Raw genomic sequence first — 21,675 nt, 5'->3', positions numbered from 1 at the left:
GGATTCTTATTTCTTATCACCCTTTGCGCATTTTCTTGAATACATATACATACACATAGAGATACCCACATGAACTTGTATATGAATCTAATTTCAAAGGAATCTGCAAGAATACAACATGTACATATGTTAGAATGTGATTACATGCACATTTGGGTATTTATATTACAGCGTTTAACGCGTTCAAGGACAATCAAAATTTTAAGGAGCGGCAAGAACAGACAGACAGCCGTTTTTGAAACTAGTCACTAATTCCACTAGAATTTTGTTACGTTTAAAATGGATTGCTTCAAACTTTATTTTAGGAAATTTTTTTCCAAAGTTTTCATTAAGTTAACATTGACCTTAAATAACTTTTGATCCATCAGACTTCGCAAAAAATGTTGACAATGACATTTAAATTTATTTTTTTAATGGTGACCAATTAGATGTTTATACAAACCAAAAGATATCAAAACAAAACAAAATTTTCCATACAACTTACATACATATGTATATACATATGTATTGTCACGGATATTAGCATCACTAAGCTATACCATCACTAAGGCCATGCTAAGCGATGTTTACGTCAATAATCAAATCATGTATACACATATATAAGGCAGCTGACAGATGTCACACACAGATGCATTTACTTATACGCCTATGTGCGAGCGAGAGACTGTAAACTACAAACATTCACATCAATAATTTAATCTTTATGTATCTACATAAACGAATAAATAATTGCGTCTACACCTATGTACCATATACGAATACGAGCAGCGGGGAGTCAATGCGCAAACACATGCATATAGCTGAGAAGTTTGAGAGCTTATGGACAATGCTAGTAGATTCTGGAAAAATGCGAACCAGGAAACCAAAGGCCAAAGGGTATAAAAGGCAACAGATGTAGAGGCGCTGTAATTTAGTTTGAGTTGAGCTATCAATCAGTTTGATTAAGCACGCGATCTGGCGGCCAATAGTAGAGTTTCATTTGAGTTATCAATCAGTTTGGTTATTAAGCCAGCGAGTAGCAAAGTATAAGTGTTATTATTGTGAAGTACTTTAATAAAGGCCATTTTTCCATTATTCAATATTGGAGTTATTTATTCAACAGTTTAGTGATTCGAACTTAACAGAGGATTGCAAATAAGAGGATTTGCAGCAAATTCGTTACAGTATGTATATGGGAAACCAAAATCCCTACCATATTAAATAAAAAAAAAAAATATTAATCTTATTAAAATTAGGTACATATTTTACATGTACCATTATGTATGAACATTTCCACACCTCTTTACTAATAAACAAAGTTCTATGATCAGTACAGTGTTAAACGACCCCGATAACTATTTCTAGCTTAAGCCTCAAGCACAACTTTGGTTAGGTAAATATATGTAACTAAATAAATGAATATTAACGAAGCAACCCCAAACAAAAAAAATATAAGCATATATGCATCTATACACACATAAATATATGTACGTATAAATATATGTACATGCTCATCAGCACAAGCGATGAGCGTAACATAAACGCAATGTCTTTTATTTTACTATTCGAAGTATCCGGATAGTGCGCACTATCCGGATAGTACTATCCGAATAAACGAATAAAAAATCCGAATAAATATTATTCGGATTACGAATACGTGGCGAATAAAAGGGTTTATTATTCGAATAATTTTTATTCGGATAGTCCCACCCCTAGTACCAAAGCACTCATCAACAGCTTTCATTTGATATCCATATTGTATAAACACTGTCTAGGCATTTACTGGCCCACGTTTTGGCCTATATCTCGAGACCCTGTACCTGTAGTAGCCACCGCGTGAGGTTTACGCAACTTGTGTGAAAGTTTGAACAAAATCGCCCGACGCATCTCTTCAAACAGCGGCGACCAACTAACACACATTTTAGCCTTCTTTTTATATATATATAATTAATTTGTTTATTGGCCGTTAATGAATAAATATATATATTATTCTGTTTTATGAGCTCTAGGCAAAGCATCACAGCATCACAGCGGAAGATTCCTGATGATGATCTCAGATTGAGATCGAAATATCGAAATTAAATACATATAAGCAACAAACGGAGTTGTTTTATTTAAAACAGGCCTAGAGCTCATAAAACAGAATAATATATATTTTTATATATATAGATTTTTATTTTTCATACTTCACTATAATATTAAAACGAAATGCAGATTTTCGTTGCTTTTGAAATTCGGCTTAAAAATTGCACATGGAACAACTAAAGACTCTCCTGTATAAAAAAAAATGTCATAGTACCTCGAAATCGCGGCCCCCCTCAGAACCCCCCCCCCCCCCCCCCTCTCTCGGCGGGCCTCGTCATGTGCTATACTTGATATCATTCGGTATAATATTTTTTATTGATAAGCAAGTTTTTTAATTGAATACCAAGCAATTGCACGGAAGTATATCCGCATCACCTGAAAATGTGAGTGCCGTATACGTACATTTTAATATTACGTATAAACAAATAAAAAAAAATGCAATAAAATAATATTGCGACTATAAACTGAGATATAACCTATCCTATATTTCAAGTTAGATCAAACTACGCACGGGGTGCAAAACAAATTCAAAATCGGTTCAGTAGTTTAGCAGTCCATTGGCTTCAAGCCTGTGACACGTGTGTTTTATATATTAAGATAAAAAATTTCATTGTGACGAGGCCATGAAACGCAAACCATTAACCATTTGCGATGTGTTGATACTGCAGATACCGTTATGTCAAAAGTAAAGATTTGTGTTCAATGCTTTGATAGCTACTCATAAGTAGGTTCCTTTTCAAATTGGCACATTACCATAAACCAATTCTAAGACTTTCGACTGGTAAATGATGAATTTGAATGGGAAAAAGAAGTACTAACAGAAAAATACTGGTTTATAAAGTCTGACACATAAAAGTAACTAAGCACGTTTTTTATATCACCTACAAAATGCAATTCGATCTCTTTGACAGTTGCATAAATAAAGGAAACGTATATTTGTAGGAGCATTTAACTTGCGCTCGTGTTCGCTGCATTTGTATAATTTCGTTTATTGCAATACCCAGAATAAGTAAATATAACCGTCTTTTGCACTTTCGATCAATGACTTTTTAATAAAGATTTTATTTGATTAATTGTTTATATAAACAACTGACGCATGTAGTCGATCCGTAAGAGGTTGTGTCTATCGAAAAGTGTATCATGAAACGTATACAGTTACATATACCTACCGGTTGCATGAAAGTAAAGAAATTCGGTGAATTTATTTTTAAATATCTTATTTGGAATGCGGAACTTGGAAATATGTGTACGTATATACATATGTATATGTAGATGAGGATGGTCCTTATAAATTAAATAATGAACTTTTCAATTCTCACCCCTTCTGATGATAATATCTATGTATGCCAAAAATATCATATATATGTACATATATATTATATATATGTAAGTATATATCAAGTTTTGGTTCCGATTGTAAAAGAGTGTAGCACAGAGGTCAAAGAGGCGTTGTTCAAGGCATGATGTAATTACAAAGGTGATGTCAACAACACAACCTCACTTTTTCGGTAGCTCTATTTTCCAATATTTACTTGTATTACAAAGTATTAAATTTTGATTGCTTCATTTTTCATACAAATTTCCCCAAAAAATAGTTTTTTTTTTTTTTGCAAAATCCTGTCTATATTGTTATAGGCAACACAAAGTTACGTTAATCTTTTTGGCTAAACAGTTCTAGTAGCGGCATACATATGTATGTATATACATAGTTATTATATTTCTAAACGTATAGTATAATTTGCTCCGATCGTAGTAGAACTCAAAGGCAGTTATGTATGATACACAACCCTCTAAGATATGCATGCCAAACTTGTCAGAATAAGGGAAAACGTCAACGGGATGAGAACATTTCATCATGGTTAAAGGTACATACGTATATATAGTGTGGATTTTTCAAAATATTTTACTTAAAGTTTTACAGATCCATATTTTAAAATGAGAGCGTACAAGATAAAGTTGAACCCCAATACTATACTTCGGGGCATATGAGAAGGCACCAATAGAGGCCTTGGGGATTGTGTTGGGGCTAGTGTTAAAGCTGTCCAGCTTATCACCTTATAGGTTGCTAGAGTCATCTCTTTATTCTTACAAAGTATTATCTATCGAGGATGTTCACTTGAACTTTAATTTATTTTTTCTGGCGATAGAGTGCGCCGGTAGCTTTTGAAATAATGGGCTGAGTTCAGAAAGGTATTTGCTTGGTTGATATTTTACCGGATCTTGCATTGGTTAGGGGTTTCATGACGCCAAAGTTGTAGGTTACGACATGTTAATGGGAAACCACCTTGAAGCACTGTTTTCAAGCTAAATTAAAGCATCCGATGCCTTCCAACCGTCACGTCGGATATTTTTAAAGCTTTTAGCGGTACTCTGGCAGGGTCGCAATTGATTGAAGTAATACACTAGTACTATCTGAGCGTTGACTGTGCCCAGCTCGTTAAAACGCCGAGGAAAGATTTCGGTGAATACAGTTCTTCTTGATTTGCCGGGTTTTCCTGGTCCCAGTAGTCAAATCAGTTTCCCATAATAAATTTGAACTTTTGGTACAATAAACCGCTTCCTTAAGACCCAGTTGTTTCAACAAAATCGTGGCTGTCTGTCTCGGAAGTTCCCGACGATAAGTGCCCTTTACTCGCAATATACATATCGTTAGCTTAATGTGAAAAAACATATTTAAATTTTTCATTTTTACGTGCTGTGGGCAATGATGTGTAAATGTGCTAAGTCAACCTGTCAATAATATCAATCTGATTACTAGTCATTTCTTTGTGCGCGCATTTTATTTATTTATTAAATTCATTCAGTCTAAAAGTACATGCTTTGTTGTTGTTGTTGTATTAACGATAAAGACACTCCCCGAAGGCTTTGGGGAGTGTTACTGATGTTGATGGCCCATTGCCGGATATAGATCCGGTACGTTCCGGTAACAAAGCACTATTAAGGTACTACTAGCTCGACCATCTCGGGAACGATTTATATGACCACATTAAACCTTCTAGGCCATACCGCCCTCCCCACCCCCTAGTTCCATGAGGAACTTGGGGTCACCAGAGCCTAGGCTGTAAATGAAACAGGATTCGCCACGGTTTGGTGAGTTGACGATTGGGTTGGAGAAGCTATATATTGTGCTGGCAACCCCTTGAAATTGGATTTACCCAATTGAGACATGCCTTTAGTGTATGATAAATGCTTTGCGCTGAGTATAATCTACTTCAATTCTTACATGTCGATAATTACATGCTTTCTTACAGACTAGTTAAAAATAGAAAACAATTCAAGCTTAAACTTATATACCTAAGCTGTTATTATATGTTGTGTTAATAATACTATACTGAATTGATTTGCTAGATGTATAGTCCTAGTTATAGGTTCATTCATAGCATAATTCGTTTTATGAGTTATTTCGATAAATAATCTATCATGCCGAAGATCACGCAGTGGAATATATGGAATGAACAAAGTAGACAAGTCAGAGCAATTTATGCTCAAGTTTATTACATTATAGGCAAGCATGAGTGAGATAAAAGTTCTTCTGTCATTCAAAGCCTGAAGACCAAGCAATTTGTGACTGATATGATGGGAGGCCGTCTGGCCAGTGAAGCATACGTAAAGCAATTTTGTAAAAATTTTTGAAACTTTCTCAATTTTATAGGAGTTAAGATTCATAGAAAGGATTCCATATTGTTGAGCAATATTCAATACCACTTCTGACCAAGGATATATAAAGTGCCTTCAACGTCATAGTGTCCTTAAAGTCACTGGAGTTACGTTTACTGAACACAGCCATTGCAACAAAATTTAAAACAACGAAATCAAAATAACTAGAAAAAGAGAGTTTGGAGTCATGAACTACAACCAAGTCTTTACTTTCTTGACAACGATTAAGAGATTTAGCATTTAGTTTGTAGATAAAGTATGTGGCAGTTGTCTTTATGGAATAAGACACAACACAGCATTTGTTTGAATTTAAAAATAAGTTATTGTCTGCGCACCATCCGGCAAAAGAGTCCAGATCAGAACCGTTAAAAATAAAATAAATAAATAAGTGTAAGGCCCGATAACCTCCGAAGAGATTTTAGGCCGAGCTTCTCTTCGAATTTACGTCGTGCTCCTTTTTTTTAATTTTTCCTACAAATTGGCGGGACGGGATCTACTTGTTTTATGCCGACTCCGAACGGCGTCTGCGAGGCAAATGAGTTTTCACTGAGAGCTTTTCATGGCAAAAATACACTCGCAGTGCTTGCCGAGGGGCGACCCGCTTAGAAAAATGTTCTTCTAATTGAAAAACCTTATCTCTAAAATTTTGATGTTGCTTTGCCCGGGGTGTGAACCCAGGGCATTCTGTGTGATAGGCGGAGCACGCTACCATCACACCACGGTGGTCGCCAATAGTTGGAAATAGTTTGACAAATAAATAGTTTTTTTTGTGAAATATATAGTTTTAGTGTTTTATTTCAATCATTATAAGCGAGAAGAGATGGGAAAACATATTGAGTAAAAAGTGCTAAGTCAGGAGAAAAATTTTTTTTTGAGTGAGGAAATTGTGCTAAGTCATAAAATAGCTGCTGGGTTAGCATACATGATTTTTATTTATTTTTTTCAAAGCTTCTACACTCAAAAGTATTGCAACTAAGGTAACCTCATTCACAGTTTTTAAAAAAGAAGGTTATTTCAAAAATTATTGAGTTTTTTTCGTCTCCTGTAAAATTCGTAAAAAGTTACTTAGCACGTTTTCACATTAAGCTAACGATATGTGCATATATACCCTATCGAAATAAACAACGGATAATTTTTATGTATATATAACTGGTTTTTTCCGGCGAAATGGCAGCACGAAACGTCTCTATCTGTTTAAATGTCAGGTAGTAAATATGGCGACCGAAAATTGACAATGGAAATACATGCCTTATTTTTAATACCATGATACATACCGGGATCGCTAGGCGGTCGAATTTTTTATATATACATACTTTTTTGTGCCCATCAAATCTTTGTAAAACTATCAAATCTAGTTTTATGAAAACAAATTATATATAAAAAAAAACTCCCAACTGTCAACTAACAAACTTCAAAGCCAAGTGTGAATCACGCTACTAAATTTCCGAAAGTGATACGTACTTCTTGTCCAGAAGAAAAACTAAATTAATAAATTTTTTTAAACACTCATCGTTAAGCAGTTTCTTGTGTACCATTTATATTTTCCCATTTCCACCGCCGGTTTTTGATTTCAGACTCATACTTCGAAAATTGTACAATTATGATAAAATCCATGAAGTCTATATTCAACGTTGATTCCTTTCAATTTTTAAACTGATTACCCAGCTGTGCAAATAGCCTGAACAAATAATTTTTGCAATGAAAATTCTAAAATTCTCCTGAGGGTAAAGACGTAAGTCCCCCTTTTCCTCATCGTTTTATTCACTCCTTCCTCTGCATTTCTCTTTATCTTCGTCTCGTTCTCCCTCTCCGTATTTCCCCCCATTTCTTTCCGTTCCATCTATCCCTATTTATGTATCATAGTCTAATTCTATCCCTTTCTGTTTCTCAGTCTCCTTTTCCTTCCCTCTTTTCTCTTCCCTCAAGTTATTCTTATTCTTCTCCATCCCTTATTTCTAGCCCAAGTCCAAGTTCAAGTCCCAGTCCGAGTATCAGCCCCAGTCCCATTTGGACCCTGGTCCATTTTCCGGGAAAAAAAGTATCGTAAATACTAACCAATACCAAATTTCAGGCAAATCGAACCGTGAACAGAATTTGTTCGAATAGATCAGTCCCTGGTCCACTTCCTGGGAAGAAACTTCACAGGAACAATCATCGAGCTGCTGTGCGACCCAGCAAATTTTAATAAAATCTGCTGAGTTGAAGTCCATAAGCTGCATAAAATCATACATTCTTCTTTATATATACATACATATGAGCCGTTCACTGCACAAATCGACTAACTCCACTTTTTCAAAAATCCTAAATTTAAGTGTAAAAGCACTTGGTATAGTCATAATTTTTATATTTATAAAAACGTTCCCAATCAATAAAGGTTAGCACCACAAAAGGACAAAAATTTGTTGGCCACTGAATAATAAATAATTTATCTCAGAGGCCACTTTGAATTACTCCGTACTGTAATCGAAATCGTTTCAATAATGCAATTTAAATTCACTAGCAAACGCTAAATGATAACGCTGAATTTTTTAGTGCCGTCTTCACTACATAGTATAAAACAAAGTCGCTTTTTCTGTCCCTATGTCCCTTTGAATGCTTAAAACCTTTAAAAATACGCAACGGATTTTGATGCGGTTTTTTTTTAATAGATAGAGTGATTGAAGAGAATATGTATAATAACATCCATTAAATAGTGGAGAAATACTGTTATTTTTGAAGTTTCTAATGTAATATATATATATAAAAGAAAGTGGTGTTACTTACACTTACTTATAACTCAAGAACGGATGAACCGATTTGGCTGAAAATTGGTGGAATTGTAACCTAGAACCAGGAGAAGGACATAGGGTACGTTATCCCGTTCTGGTTAGGGACTTGAGATCAATATGTGGACCTGGGTAATCCTGTGATGTGTTTGTACAATATGGGTATCAAATGGAAGCTGTTTATGAGTACTTTGATACGGGTTATTTACCCCTGGCTGACTAGGGTCTCGAGATATAGGCGAAAACGTGGACCCGGGTACCCCTCGAATGTGTTTATAGAATATGGATAACAAATGAAAGCTGTTGATGAGTGCTTTAGTACAGGGTAGTTTGCATAAACCTGGCAAAACTGATAAATGTGCATGCGAAGCCGAAATAACGACATGAATTAATAATACCCACATACCTATTTACATACGTCCTATTCGATTTGCCTGAAGTTTGGTATATAAATTTGCCTATATTAGTATTTACGATCCTTTTTTCCGGGAAGTAGACGATACGGACTGGACTGAGATTAGGGCTAGACCTTGGACTGAGACTCGGAGTGGGATTGGGACTGGAACAAAATACATACCGCCCTCTGGGGCTGGCAATAAGAGATGAAGAAGAATGAGAAGAACTTGAGAGAAGAGGGAAGAGGGAAGGAGGAGACTGAGAATGAGATAGAGTGAGACGAAGATAGAGATAGATGAAGCGAAAAAGACGGAGGGAGGAGTGAATAAAAAGACTAAGAAAAAGCGAAGAGCGGGGAGCGTAGAGTTAGACGGAAAAAGCTTATTAAAATGAATGCAGATAGACCAAATTTAGGGCAGAACAACTTCTGACGGGTCTGCTAGTATCAGAATAAAAGTAAAATAAATTAGTCACTCTCAATCTAATTGCCGTAGAATCAAGTACTTTAAAAATAAAGCTCAATTTGGTATATTTCCTCTGCTGTGGACGCTGGTCATCAACCAACTGATCAGGCGATTCGATGAGGGACCCGTAAAACGTACGGCTTACGCAGATGACGTTGCAATTGTCATAAGTGGAAAGTGCCTTCCAACGATTAGTTCTTTGATGGATCGGGCGCTTCGGGATATTCATACCTGGGCATCTAATGTCGGCTTTAAAGTGAATGCGGAGAAGACGGATATGGTCTTGTTTACAAAAAGGTACAAGGTCCCAAATTGGACCAGGCCTAAGTTAGGAGGGGTGACCTTACAAGAGAAACCTTGCGCAAAATATTTAGGAATCATCCTAGACAGTAAGCTGTCATGGAAGCTCAACGTGGAGGCGAGGGTGAAGAAGGCCTCAACGGCAGTCTATGCATGTAAAAGAATGCTGGGGTGGACGTGGGGCTTATCGCCCTCTCTTTCTCATTGGATTTTTACAGCGATTGTAAGCCGTATTCTATACTATGGAGTTCTTGTTTGGTGGAAAGCCATACAAAAAACAACATACCTCAAAAAATTAGAGGGGGTATGCAGACTATCGATGCTTAGCATTACGGGAGCCCTGAAAACAACCCCGACGGCTGCACTATATGCCATTCTGTACATTCCACCTGTAGACCTGGTAGGAAAGAACATAGCATTAACAATTGCAACCAGGCTCGATGCCTCGGTGCAGCTTGAGCGCCGACCATATGGCCATAGTAGTATAGCATCATCAATCACAAGACGAACAGACTACCTGATTTCCTATCTGCGATTCGAGGGAGATCTTAAGGCCAACAATAGAGGTCGACAGTTGGCGCAAGGGTGCGCAAATGCCGGACGAGGCGATGCATGTGTACACAGATGGTCTGCGGTATGCTGTGCTGATCCGGAAATAAGCAGATCCTACAGGCTGCCGGATTACTGTAGCGTTTTCCAAGCGGAAATATTAGCCGCAACCAAAGCAGTAAAAACCCTGGAAGAGAATAGCTTAAGCTGCAACCGTGTTAACTTTTATATTGACAGCCAAGCAGCAATTAAGGCAATAATCTCGCATAGCACAGCATCTAAATCCGTGTTTGAGTGTAAGCAGTCTCTGGAGAGAATTGGGACAGGAAGAAGCATACATCTATATTGGGTCCCAGGGCATATGGGAATAGATGGGAATGAAAAAGCGGACGAACTAGCTAAAAAGGGCGCATTCCTTGAAGCTTGCTCCGTAGACGTCCCACGAGATTAAGCGAAGGTGAGATGTGCACATGATCGACCAAGCGGGAAAGGCGTGGGTTCAAGCGTGGGGCTGTAAAGTGTCGAAGATTATGTGTAGGTCTTACAACCTTAGACTAACAAAGTTGCTTCTATCATTAAAAAGATAGGACTGTAGACTCTTGACGGGTATTCTGACTGTACACTGCTTTCTGGCATCACATGCCTAATGCTTGGTCAGTGATAGCAGATGTAGGAAGTGCGGGTTGGAGGAGGAAACGATCGAGCACGTTCTGTGCTCGTACCGTGCACTTGCCAGGCTAGGACCCCAGCTATTAGGAGTGATACAGCTGTCAGATATAGAAGCAGCAAGTGGCTTAAGTCCTAAGAAGCTTCTAGTATTTGCCAAGAGGACGGAGTTATTTTATAACATAGGTTTTGATGCAAAACGAAGGTAAATGTTTCAATGTTTTACTGCAAAGAGGAAATATTAAAATCGATGCATCCGTTTTTGAGCAATAGCTATGTAAACAAAAATTTCATAACTTTTTACTGCAAAACAACTGTTTTAAAATCAGAGCATTTCACGTGAAGTGATGGGCGTTCAACGGTATTTAGCGACTTGATTTTATAAGATTTACAGACAGTGAGTGGACTTGGTAAATTGTTTTCTCAGATGTAATGAGAAATAAAAATTAATACGAGCTGGGAAAGCGAAGCTAAATAAGTTTGATTTGCGTTTACCTTGCAACTTCCGTAGACTGGTAGACATGTAACAAATAAAAAGAAGAGATTTGCTTCTATCAAGCCAATGCTTTTGTGTATTCGATTGTGTGTGCATTGATAAACAGAGAGACAACACGTAAGGAAATCAAAGGGACATGAAGGCCGCGGCACAACGTCATTTTTCATATACATAGATGCGTTTAACGCAAGCTTATACATTCCAGTAAAACATCGCCACAATCAACCAAGATGTTGCGTTTGTAAATATGAAGGAACTTCAGACTTGGCAACTGAACCTTATTTCGCCTTCTACATTTACATACAAAATTTCGCGAAGCACTGGTATAAACATTCTCCCTATACAACAAAAATACTTGCTAACATATTTTGTGTTGTTGTTGTTGTAGCGATAAGGACACTTCCCGAAGGTCTTGGGGAGTGTTATCGATGTTGATGGCCCTTCGGCGGATGCAGATCCGGTACGTTCCGGTACCAAGCCCGACCATCTCGGGAACGATTTGTTATGACCACATGCGACTTTCTAGGCCATATCGCCCTCCCACGCCCTAGATCGGGTTCGCCAGAGCCTCGGTTGTTAATGTAACAGGATTCGCCACATATTTTGTGTCGTACTCATTTGTTATATTGCAGTTTTTACTTGCGAAAAATTTTATAAAAGTTACCAACGAGTGGGAAAAATAGTTTCACTTGCAAAGTGTGCCAACACCCTTAGCCAAAGCAAATGTCAAATTCTTCTTCTTATGCTTCTTTGCTTGTAACAAAATTTGGGAATTGTCTTCATTTTTTGCATGTCAGATGGCGCCAGTGTCGCTCAATCTACCGTTCTCCATAAAAATACGCGCAATCTACTCATAATGCATAAGCTTGTGTTAAACTTATCTATATGAAAAACTACTTATGTGTCGGGGCTTATAATTAAAAGCCCTCTAACTCCTTTCCGCCATAACTTTATACAATTTTTTTTTTTTTTTGCACATACTCTTCTGTGATCGAAACCTTTGTTCATTGAAAATCGGTAAAGCCGTTCGGCAGTTTTGCCCGGTCACCTTTTGGGTACTGCATTTTATAATATTAATAGAAAATAGATTTTGCATATCACTCACGAAATAGTAGGTATGTAACGTCGCACGATAGTAGGTATGTGACAGATTTTTGTAACCTTTTTTTCAGATAAATTACCAACATTTAATCCTTCATTGTTTTTCTTTGTTTTCCCAAACGTTTAAGATAATCGACTTTTTTGAAAAATTTTATTCCAAACTTTAATTCCGAAAATTCGTAAAATGGTACATACGATATTAAATTAATAGCAATGTATGCCGACTGTCCACGATTTACTTTCAGATTAAAATTTAAAACAAATGCAATGACAATAGAGCGGCCAGTAGGTAATCAGCATGATTCCCATTTCCTGCTTATACTAACTAATCTATTATTCAACCAAAGAGTTAGTTTTCTAAATTCATTGCTATCTTTAATTATTTTTTAATTAAATATTTACACTTGGCTTTCTCTCTTATTTAACATACAATAAAAATCTATTTGAGCCACTTAATGCTTGCGAATAATACCCAGTTAACGTTTCAGTAACAGCTGTTAATTATTATTTAAATTTCTTCAATTATGTTAGTAAACTAAAATTAAAAAAAAAATTGCTAATGACATACAGCAGTTTCACTTTCGTACTAACATTTGTTTAATTGTTCATTTAATTGACGCAAGTTGTCTTATATTGTGTATATTTAAGCCAATCGCAAACATATATTCAGACACGCAATTGAGTATATATTGTTAAATAAATATAAAAACATACAAATGCACATAAATTAGTTGTAGGATTGATTCCTGGAAGATGTTGCACTGATCGAGCTTGGCTTTTCATTAGTTAAATTAGACCGATCTTTTTTATTACAGCATAAATCTTGTGTGATCCCGCGAACCGTGTCAACTACCGCGGAATCAGCCTGCTTAATATCGCGAATAAGGTTCTATCTAATTTACTGTGCGAAAGACTGAAGCCCATTGTCAACAAATTGAGTGGAGCTTATCAGTGTGGCTTCAGACCTGGTAAATCTACTATCGACCAGATTTACACGATGCGCTGGAACACTCACCATCTTTTCGTCGACCTCAAAGCATCCTTTGACAGCGCGGAAAAAAGCTGCTTGTATGCTGCCATGTCTGAAGTTAAGTTTCCTGCAAAGTGAATAAAGCTCTGCCAAATACCGCTGAGCAACATCACTAGCTCCTTAAGGATTGGTAAAGACGTCTCCGTGCCATCCGAAACCAGATAAGGCTACTCCCTTTCGTGGGATTTCTTTAACATAGTGCTGCAGAAGATAACAATAGCAGCAGAATTAAACCGTGATGGTATAATATATTTAAGAGCGTACAATTTCTTTGGATAAGATAAAGAAGCAAAAAAAGTGAGTCTTGCGGTAAACGAGGACATGCCGAAGTCATCCAAGAAAGAATCGGCGCGCTCGCGCCTTTGCAGCCACGTCATTGTTGACGGATATAAATTGAGACTGTAAAGGATTTCGTCGTATTTGGGAACCAGGATTAAAAGCAAAAACAAATTCAGCTTAGAAATCAAACGGAGATCAACTGACAATTAAAGTCTTCTCTTGAGGAACAAAAATCCCGCTCTGCAAGTCGCTCATCATTCCTGTCCTGATGTACGGCTTAGAATCATGGACGGTGTCGAGAGCAGATGAGGTGGCTCTTGAAGTGCTCGAGAGAAATGTTCTCCGGAGGATCTATGGCCCTGTCCACAATGCCGACGGCGAGTATTGATGGAGGTATAATGATGATATGTATCAGCTTTACGCAGATATAACGGTAGTGCAGCGTATAAAAACCCAAAAGCTTCGCTGGTTATGTCATTTTAAGCGAATGGACGAAGATGCTCCGGCCAAGAAAGTATTTCAGTCGACACCGCAGTTTGGAAGCAAAGGGAGGGTAAGGCCTCCATTGCGTTAGGAGAGGCAAGCGGGGGAAGGTTAGACCTTCCGAATGCGCCGATTCTTTCTTAGATGACAGTAAGTATTTCTGATTGTCCTTCTTTACCGCAATATCCACTTTTCTTGCTTCTTTATCTAATCCAGAACAGTCAGAACTCACAGTGCGTTTGTTAGTAATATTAATATAATCAGCATACGCCAGTAGTTGTCTACTCTTAAATATAATGTACCGAAATATATATTGGGGAAAAACTTAACAAACGTGCGTTTTTATTCCTAATGACCTAGAGCCAGCCAAAAGTCAATAAATATAATTTCAAGCAAAGGTCGCATAAATATTAATATTATAATGTACCGCCACGTTTTAGTTATGCTGCTAAAATTATCTTCTACAGCACTATATCAAAGAAATCCCACGAAAGGGAGTCGCCTTATCTGACTTCGAATGGCTCGGAACTTAAATTCAGACATAACAGCATACGGGCAGCTTGTTTTCATGCTGCCAAAGGCTGCTTTGAAGTTGACGAAAGGATGGTGAGTGTCGATTCCCTTATCGTGAGTATTTTCCGGGTCAGAAGCCGCACTGATTAGGTTCAACCAGTTGGTTAACTGTGGGCTTCAGTCTTTCGAACAATACGCTAGTAGAACTTTATACACGATATTAAGCAGACTGTGCAGAGTACACGCAAGCTCCAATCTGGAGGCAAGCGCTCATCTGACCGTATTTTGGTACTGATGCATGCTCTTTATTAACTCTTCGCCTCTGTGTTTGAAGAGTTCGGTGGTTATTTGGACAGTATATCGCAGGAATAATTTTACTTGAAGTAGAGGGCTCTTCCTTGCGTTGATGATGATGGTTGGTGTTATAGTACCTACCAACACTTCGCCCGCTCAGGTATGTGTAAATATGATTCGAGTCCTGTGAGCAATCTACACAGGCGAGGCAAACATCTGTATCTATGGTCAGTAAACTGGGTCGAAAAGAAAAATTGCAAAAGTTCGCCTCTAAATTTGAAGCTTATGTTGAGAGGATCTCGGAAATTTTTTTAGATCCTTGTAAATTTAGCTGAAATTGTTTTTGTTGTAACTTGGTTGTTTTATACATGTCTCGTTTTTAAATTTGATATGTCATAATTCTTGAGAATTTCTATAAATTCGTTTAATGTCCTTTGTGCTCGGAGGTGGCTTTATTATAGCAAAACCAGTTATATGAAAAACGAGACCCTCTCAACATAAGCTTCAAATTTAGGACGGAGTTTGGCAACTTCTTTTATTTCGTATAGGAACTAACCCAGTACATGTACAGGTTTTGACTAAATAGGTACATTCAGATCAAAGTTCTGCGAAAGAAACTATGGTTTTCACTTAAACAGAACGATAGAAAATATTTTTCATTATTTTCCTTCGCAAAAGTGCGCTTTTTCTTTTTTTGATGACAACAATTACGACGCCTCGTTTTCGTTCATAAAATGATCTGCCGTTTGCATCTTTCTTATTCGAAATAATGTAGCTGTCCCATATAGTTTTTCTGTTCCGTTATATTGTACAGCATAAGGTCAAAGAACGTACAATGGGGAGTCGTCAAATCATAAACCTAGTTTGGTCTTCAACTTCTCTGACAGGTCCGTTCCCAACTCACTACTCAACGTCTTTAGCGCAGCCCTATAAGCTTTACATGCATACGTAGCTTTCTTTCGTGCTATTAGTAACACCTTTGTAATCGACAAAGAAATGACCGATATCGGTTCTCTTATCATTGACATTCGCCCGAATTTGAAGTGTCTTGAATTATAATTAAATTATCCCGGTTTAAATCACACAAAAGAGTTGTTTGCCGTATAGGTATGCCGCTATAATTTTAACGGTCGATTTGGCGAAAGTAATACAATTCTGACAGCTGTTGTTGTGCTAGCTATTTTAAAGTAGCATGACTCAGTCTGGAGCTTGCGAAAACGGAAACAAAGATAATTAGGTATTTGTTTACGACTCAATTCCAGGTAAGTACTTGAGTTATAAGTAATTTCCTAAATTCTCGATTAAGAAAAACAATAATAATAACCAACAGAGCCAGCAGATTTCACTGTGTATTTGTTGAGGCTATTAACCATCTTTTAAGATTGCAATATAAACTCTCTTAATCAAGGAATGGTATGAAGAACTACTACCTGGGGTCTGGGAAACTTATTCGCGGATGGATCCAAGCTGAGGGTTGGGGGAGACTTCCCGATCACGCAGCGACTTCCAAGCGGAGTCCGCCGAAAATAAGAATTCTGCCGTAGGAATGTTTATCAGCTAATTCAACTCTTATGAAATTCGATATTTACTGGGATAGTCAACACGCTTATATTAGCTTCACCTGTATGTATGCTTGTTTGTAACTCTCTCCCTAGCCTAGGCGCGCAAAGGAGAGTTATACCCACGTAGCGGCAATTGTTGAAGTGGTTAAATAACTCGCTACAAAACGAGTTGTGCTTAATAGCGGAGACACGAACCTATGTACTACCATGCTACCAACATCAAATATCTAAGTGGATTGTATATACTAAAGCGGGAGTCATTGGTGCCATTTGTCGTATCGCTGTAGTCGTATCCCTAACGTAATCAGCTGTTTATCGTTACGACGGTAAACCAAAAACCAATTGGTTGGCTACGATACGGTTACGACCTTAGCGGCACCAATAATCGATTGCATTGATTCCCATAAGGTTGGTCGAATCAGCTGTTATAAGGTTACCGATATGGTTACCGATAAAGCACCAATGTCTCCAGCTTAAAACGGCACCATATTTACGTTTTTTTTTCATTTTTTTGAACTATACATATTTATATTATTTGTTATAAAATTTAACTTGGTGCCAGGACATTGTGACATCCCTGGCAGCTGTCGCGCTGGTCTGCTGCGAATTTAAAGTGGCCTGGCATCAGGGACTTTGAAATTACGTTCGTCAGTTGCTCTTTGCTTCTGCACAGGCGGGCCTCGAGCCAATTTGGTCAGCGCTATGCTGACGCCATACTGATTTGTGATACTTTTGCGGTCGGCGGAAATGTTAAGGTATACTTACGTTTATCTATTCATGGCAATTTCTTAATGGGAGTCTATACGTATGTCTCAATATCCCCAGTTTTGTGTGATACCAGAAGAAATCGTCCAATATCGTCGATGTCTGCCTTGTCCCTAACTTTACTGTTTCTACGCAGCGATTCGCTAAATAATTGAAAGCCAGTAATGTGTTTAGATAATGTAGTAACACATCGAACCCTTAAATTTTCCAAGTGAGGTGGCCTTTAACTGGGCAAAGGCCACCCAACCCGACCTAACCTTGGCCGTCATAAATTTAAATATTTTCTCATTCTCTTCTGTCTACCGCACACACACTTTCTGGCGGGCATGGCACCACCTCCAACATCGAAATTTTATTAAACTGATCTAAACATGAACGGGGGTTATCCACAGTTTAAATTTTATCTTTTCTTGGGTCACACCGCCATCTATTGGCAACCTTTCGGATATACATTTACTTTCAATCATCCTGGATCTTATTCGCTTCAGGAATATGCAGTTCTACACACTCTTTAAATTCTTAGATGTATAGATGAAGATACTGAGGAAGAATACAGTACCTGTGCAGCATATATAAAATGCGTTTTCCGCACAGGCGCATAAATAATAAAAGCAAAAAAATCCTTTTCAAAATAAATTTCACAAACACTTTATTGATACGAGTAGGTATAAAAGCAACTCCCGCGCAAGTGAAGTTAGCCCGGTTCTTTATATATTTTTGAATTGACTTGCGTAAAATTGTCTAACCGATTCGACAACGAATATGCAACTAAAATAATTTCAATCAACATTGACGATGATCAATTTAACTTAGAACAAAAAAAGGAGAAAAAACATTGACATTCAAGTGGGTATAAGTACGAACGAAAGTTGGTAGGTATTTAAGTGAGTTCGCAACCAATCCGGTTAGTGCGTGCGGTCGGCGTTATAGCGTGAAGAAAGGGAGCAGATATCATTCATATGCTGTAAACAACTCCTAACTCCAAGCCCTTGAATTAATGCTATTAACAGGCAAACATTAAAATGGGAAAAGTGATCATTAATCAAGCCGACTTTTGTCGCCTTTTTTTGATACTTCTGTTGTTAAATTGAAAAATTCATGCTGGTGTATCGCAGCTAAGACACCAAGTCAGTGAACCCCGATCCCGGAACTCCCGACCTATTTTGCCATCCCGAAATCACGGGACTATATTTATTAAAATCCCGGGTCCTTAGGATTCGCGAGATTTTATATTGCAAATTTAAAAAACTTTATTTAATAAATTGGGAAAAATTTAAATAAATTCAAAATTTTTAATTAACAAAAAAATAAAAATGCTTTAAAAAATGTTTTGATACATTAAAATCAACAAAGGGCACTTGATAGTACAAAAAAACTTTAATTGATTAATGGTATCCCTGGTTTTTATTTTTGGAAAGTTCTAATTCTAAGGCAAAAGGAAGTCCTCTTTCATGACAAAAACAGCCTTCTTTAGACGTTGCAAGTCTCAATAATCTGATTTCATGGGAAATAGACATTTTTATAACCAGTATATTTCGTGTATTTCTGCCATGAAAAGCTTCTCAGTGAAAACTCATCTGACTTGGAGATGACGTTCGGAGTCGTCGTTAAATATGTAGGTCCCGTCCCTCCAATTTGAAGGTAAAATTAAAAATGAGCATGGCGCAAATTGGAAGAAAAGCTCGGCCTAAAATCTCGTCGGAGGTTATAGCGCCTTACATTTATTTATTTATTTATATTTCATAGCCTACCTTTAGAAATGATGTATAACAGGGATGCACCGTAACGTGAAGCTAATCGTTTATCAAAAAATTTCCACCGTTTCCGTTGAAACACTTCGAAATATTATCGATAAAGAAATTATCAAGATAAATTGTATCTCGTTTTTAACCGAAACGAAAAGCTATCGTTAACGTTAAAAATGTTAACAAAAACGTGATACTTTATGTTTGAATTGTGCTGGCAATGCTATAGCCATGGTGAAGCCGTAAGGTGGCAACAGCGAGCGGACATGCACACACAAACTCCATGTAATTTGTTTGTGTAATTCGTTTTTGGTAATGTCAAAAATTCTCTGAGAAATGTTCGTACTGTCAAAATTCATGACAAAAGTTGCAATCAGCTTGGCTAATGCTTCCACCTTTAATTACTCCGCCACCAATCAGCTTTGCCAGCATAGCTTGAAATTTATAATCAACATAAACGATTTGATTTCGTTTTGATATGGCGGAAAACGAAACGAAATCATTTCGTTAATTTGACGTTCTTAACGTAACGAAATGATATCGGTTCGTTGGTTAAGCATGCCTGATGTATAATATTGTTACGAATATTAGCAAAACTAAGGAGTAATGCCATCTCTAAGCCGATGCTAAGCAGTGACGTGAATTCACATCCATAGATCAATCATTATGTATCTACATAAACGAAACAATAATCGCGTCTACACATATGTACCATGTACGTATACGAGCAGCGGAGAGTCAATGCACAAACACATGCATATATCTGAGATACTCCTATAAGTATGCAATGAGAAAAACTATCAAATTGTGCAATTGTAGTTACAGCTGAAAAGTTTGAGAGCTGCTGGACTAGTAGATTCTGGAAGCGCCTAGAAGATGCGAAGGTTGAAATCAAAGAGTATAAAAGGCGACAATTGTAGAGGCGCTGAAATTCAGTTTGATTTGAGTTGTCAATCAGTTTGGTTATTAAGCAAACTATTCGTTGCACAGTTTGAGTGTTATTGTGAAGTACTTTAATAAAGGCCATTTTGAATTATTACAAATTGGAGTTATTTATTCAACAGTATAGTGATTCGAACTTAGCAGAGGATTGCAAATAAGAGTATTTGCAAGTAAATTCGTTACAATATGTTAACAACAATTTCACCTACCAACGTGGAAAGATGTTATTTGCCGGTTGTTTTGAAGCAAGTAAAAATCTAGTCATTCAGATCATACTATCAAGTAAGTGCTCTAATATGATTAGGATATTTTTTAAAATAATGATTTGTTTGGATTTCGTGAAATTTCATATGTGTTTAAGTGTATAACACAAAATATTTATTTTTGTTTAAAAGGAAACTAATTTTTTATTTATTTATAAGATTTGAATTTAATTTTTTTAAAACATCGGACTGAAATACATGCTATCGTAATACTACTTACATTATTATTGAATCAAAATTCAAAACTAATGGCTTCTGTATAATCCCGGGATTGCAAAAGATGTTCGGGATTCGATGCCTTAATCGCGGCTATATTTTATTGCGCTACTGCATTATTCTTACCGTTATTGTTTTCTCATATATTCCTAGTACACTTCAACTTTGCTGATAAAAAGCTGCAGCTGAGTAATTAAATTAATTGTATCTGAAGATATTTATATTATCTTAATCTGCTTCGAGAGTGTACTGTTGAGAGACTCTTATCTATTCGCGTTATGTGCGATATGTCCAGTTGAGCTGTATTATCATGGAAAGCTTTATGTAAAAAAAAAACGGTGATTTCTTCCAGGCCTTAGTCGATAGTTTCGATAGCGATTTTTTTTTTTTTTCATAAAAAGCCTTCATTTTTATATTATAAGCTTTTATTTACTCTCACTTGGCTGTTGTCTGTAATCAAATCTTGCAAGTTAAATTTGATACACTTCCCGGTGCAAGATTGAGCTGCAATTTTGCACACATGTATAACTCCGATGACAATGCAATATCACTTTGCGAGAATTCGATAAATTAATCGATAACATAGTTATCGGTAAAGATTTGTATTCACAAGGGAATAAAAGTCGTAAGTCCTCAAGAACGCAGGTAAGTTCGCTTTGTTTGTGTATGCAACAAACGTAGAAGTTAGGCTGTTATCGCTAAACGTTGCATACTTTTTGTTGCATAATTTTCTGCGCACTTGATTTGTTTTACAGATTTTTGCGATAGAACAAAGCAGAGATCTGCAATAGTAGTTGTAAACTGAACGCGACATAGGCAAAGTCACAATAAAATATGATTTTAAGTTAGTTAACACTCGATAGAAGAACTTGACTGTTCAAAGTTGACTTCGAAGAAACCTTGTAATGTTGATGCATTAAAAGAAATGGATAGGATGAGAAACGTTACAAATAACTAAGTAAAGATTACATAACTAATTTAAACAATATTTTACCCTACTATAAATTTAAAAAAATTCATATTTAAATTAAATTTAAGAAGAAAGTTTTTCTAAGAACAAGCTTCTATTACTTGTTAATAAAACGAACTAAAAAGTAAAACATAAAATTAAAGAAAAAAACTTTT

At 36.8% G+C, this 21,675-nt stretch overlaps 1 protein-coding gene across 5 annotated transcripts in view; it reads right to left on the bottom strand.

Annotated features, from left to right (window-relative positions):
• The window catches only part of LOC137236860 (organic cation transporter protein), a 108,024-nt gene extending 89,900 nt beyond the window's left edge, over window positions 1-18,124 (bottom strand). For 2 of the 5 annotated variants that reach the window (XM_067759914.1, XM_067759955.1), the window contains exon 1: window positions 12,463-12,760. The gene's annotated coding sequence lies outside the window, so the exon portion shown is untranslated. Of the gene's footprint in view, window positions 1-12,462; window positions 12,761-17,943 lie in introns of those variants that run through there. The other 3 variants (XM_067759909.1, XM_067759938.1, XM_067759923.1) reach the window with 3 other exon arrangements.
• Between the last annotated feature and the right edge of the window lie 3,551 nt (window positions 18,125-21,675).

This window comes from Eurosta solidaginis, chromosome 1, assembly GCF_040869045.1.
Source record: "Eurosta solidaginis isolate ZX-2024a chromosome 1, ASM4086904v1, whole genome shotgun sequence".
NCBI classification, from domain to species: domain Eukaryota; kingdom Metazoa; phylum Arthropoda; class Insecta; order Diptera; family Tephritidae; genus Eurosta; species Eurosta solidaginis.
Note: the sequence above shows the minus strand (reverse complement) of the source record. Positions and strands in the feature narration are given on the sequence as shown.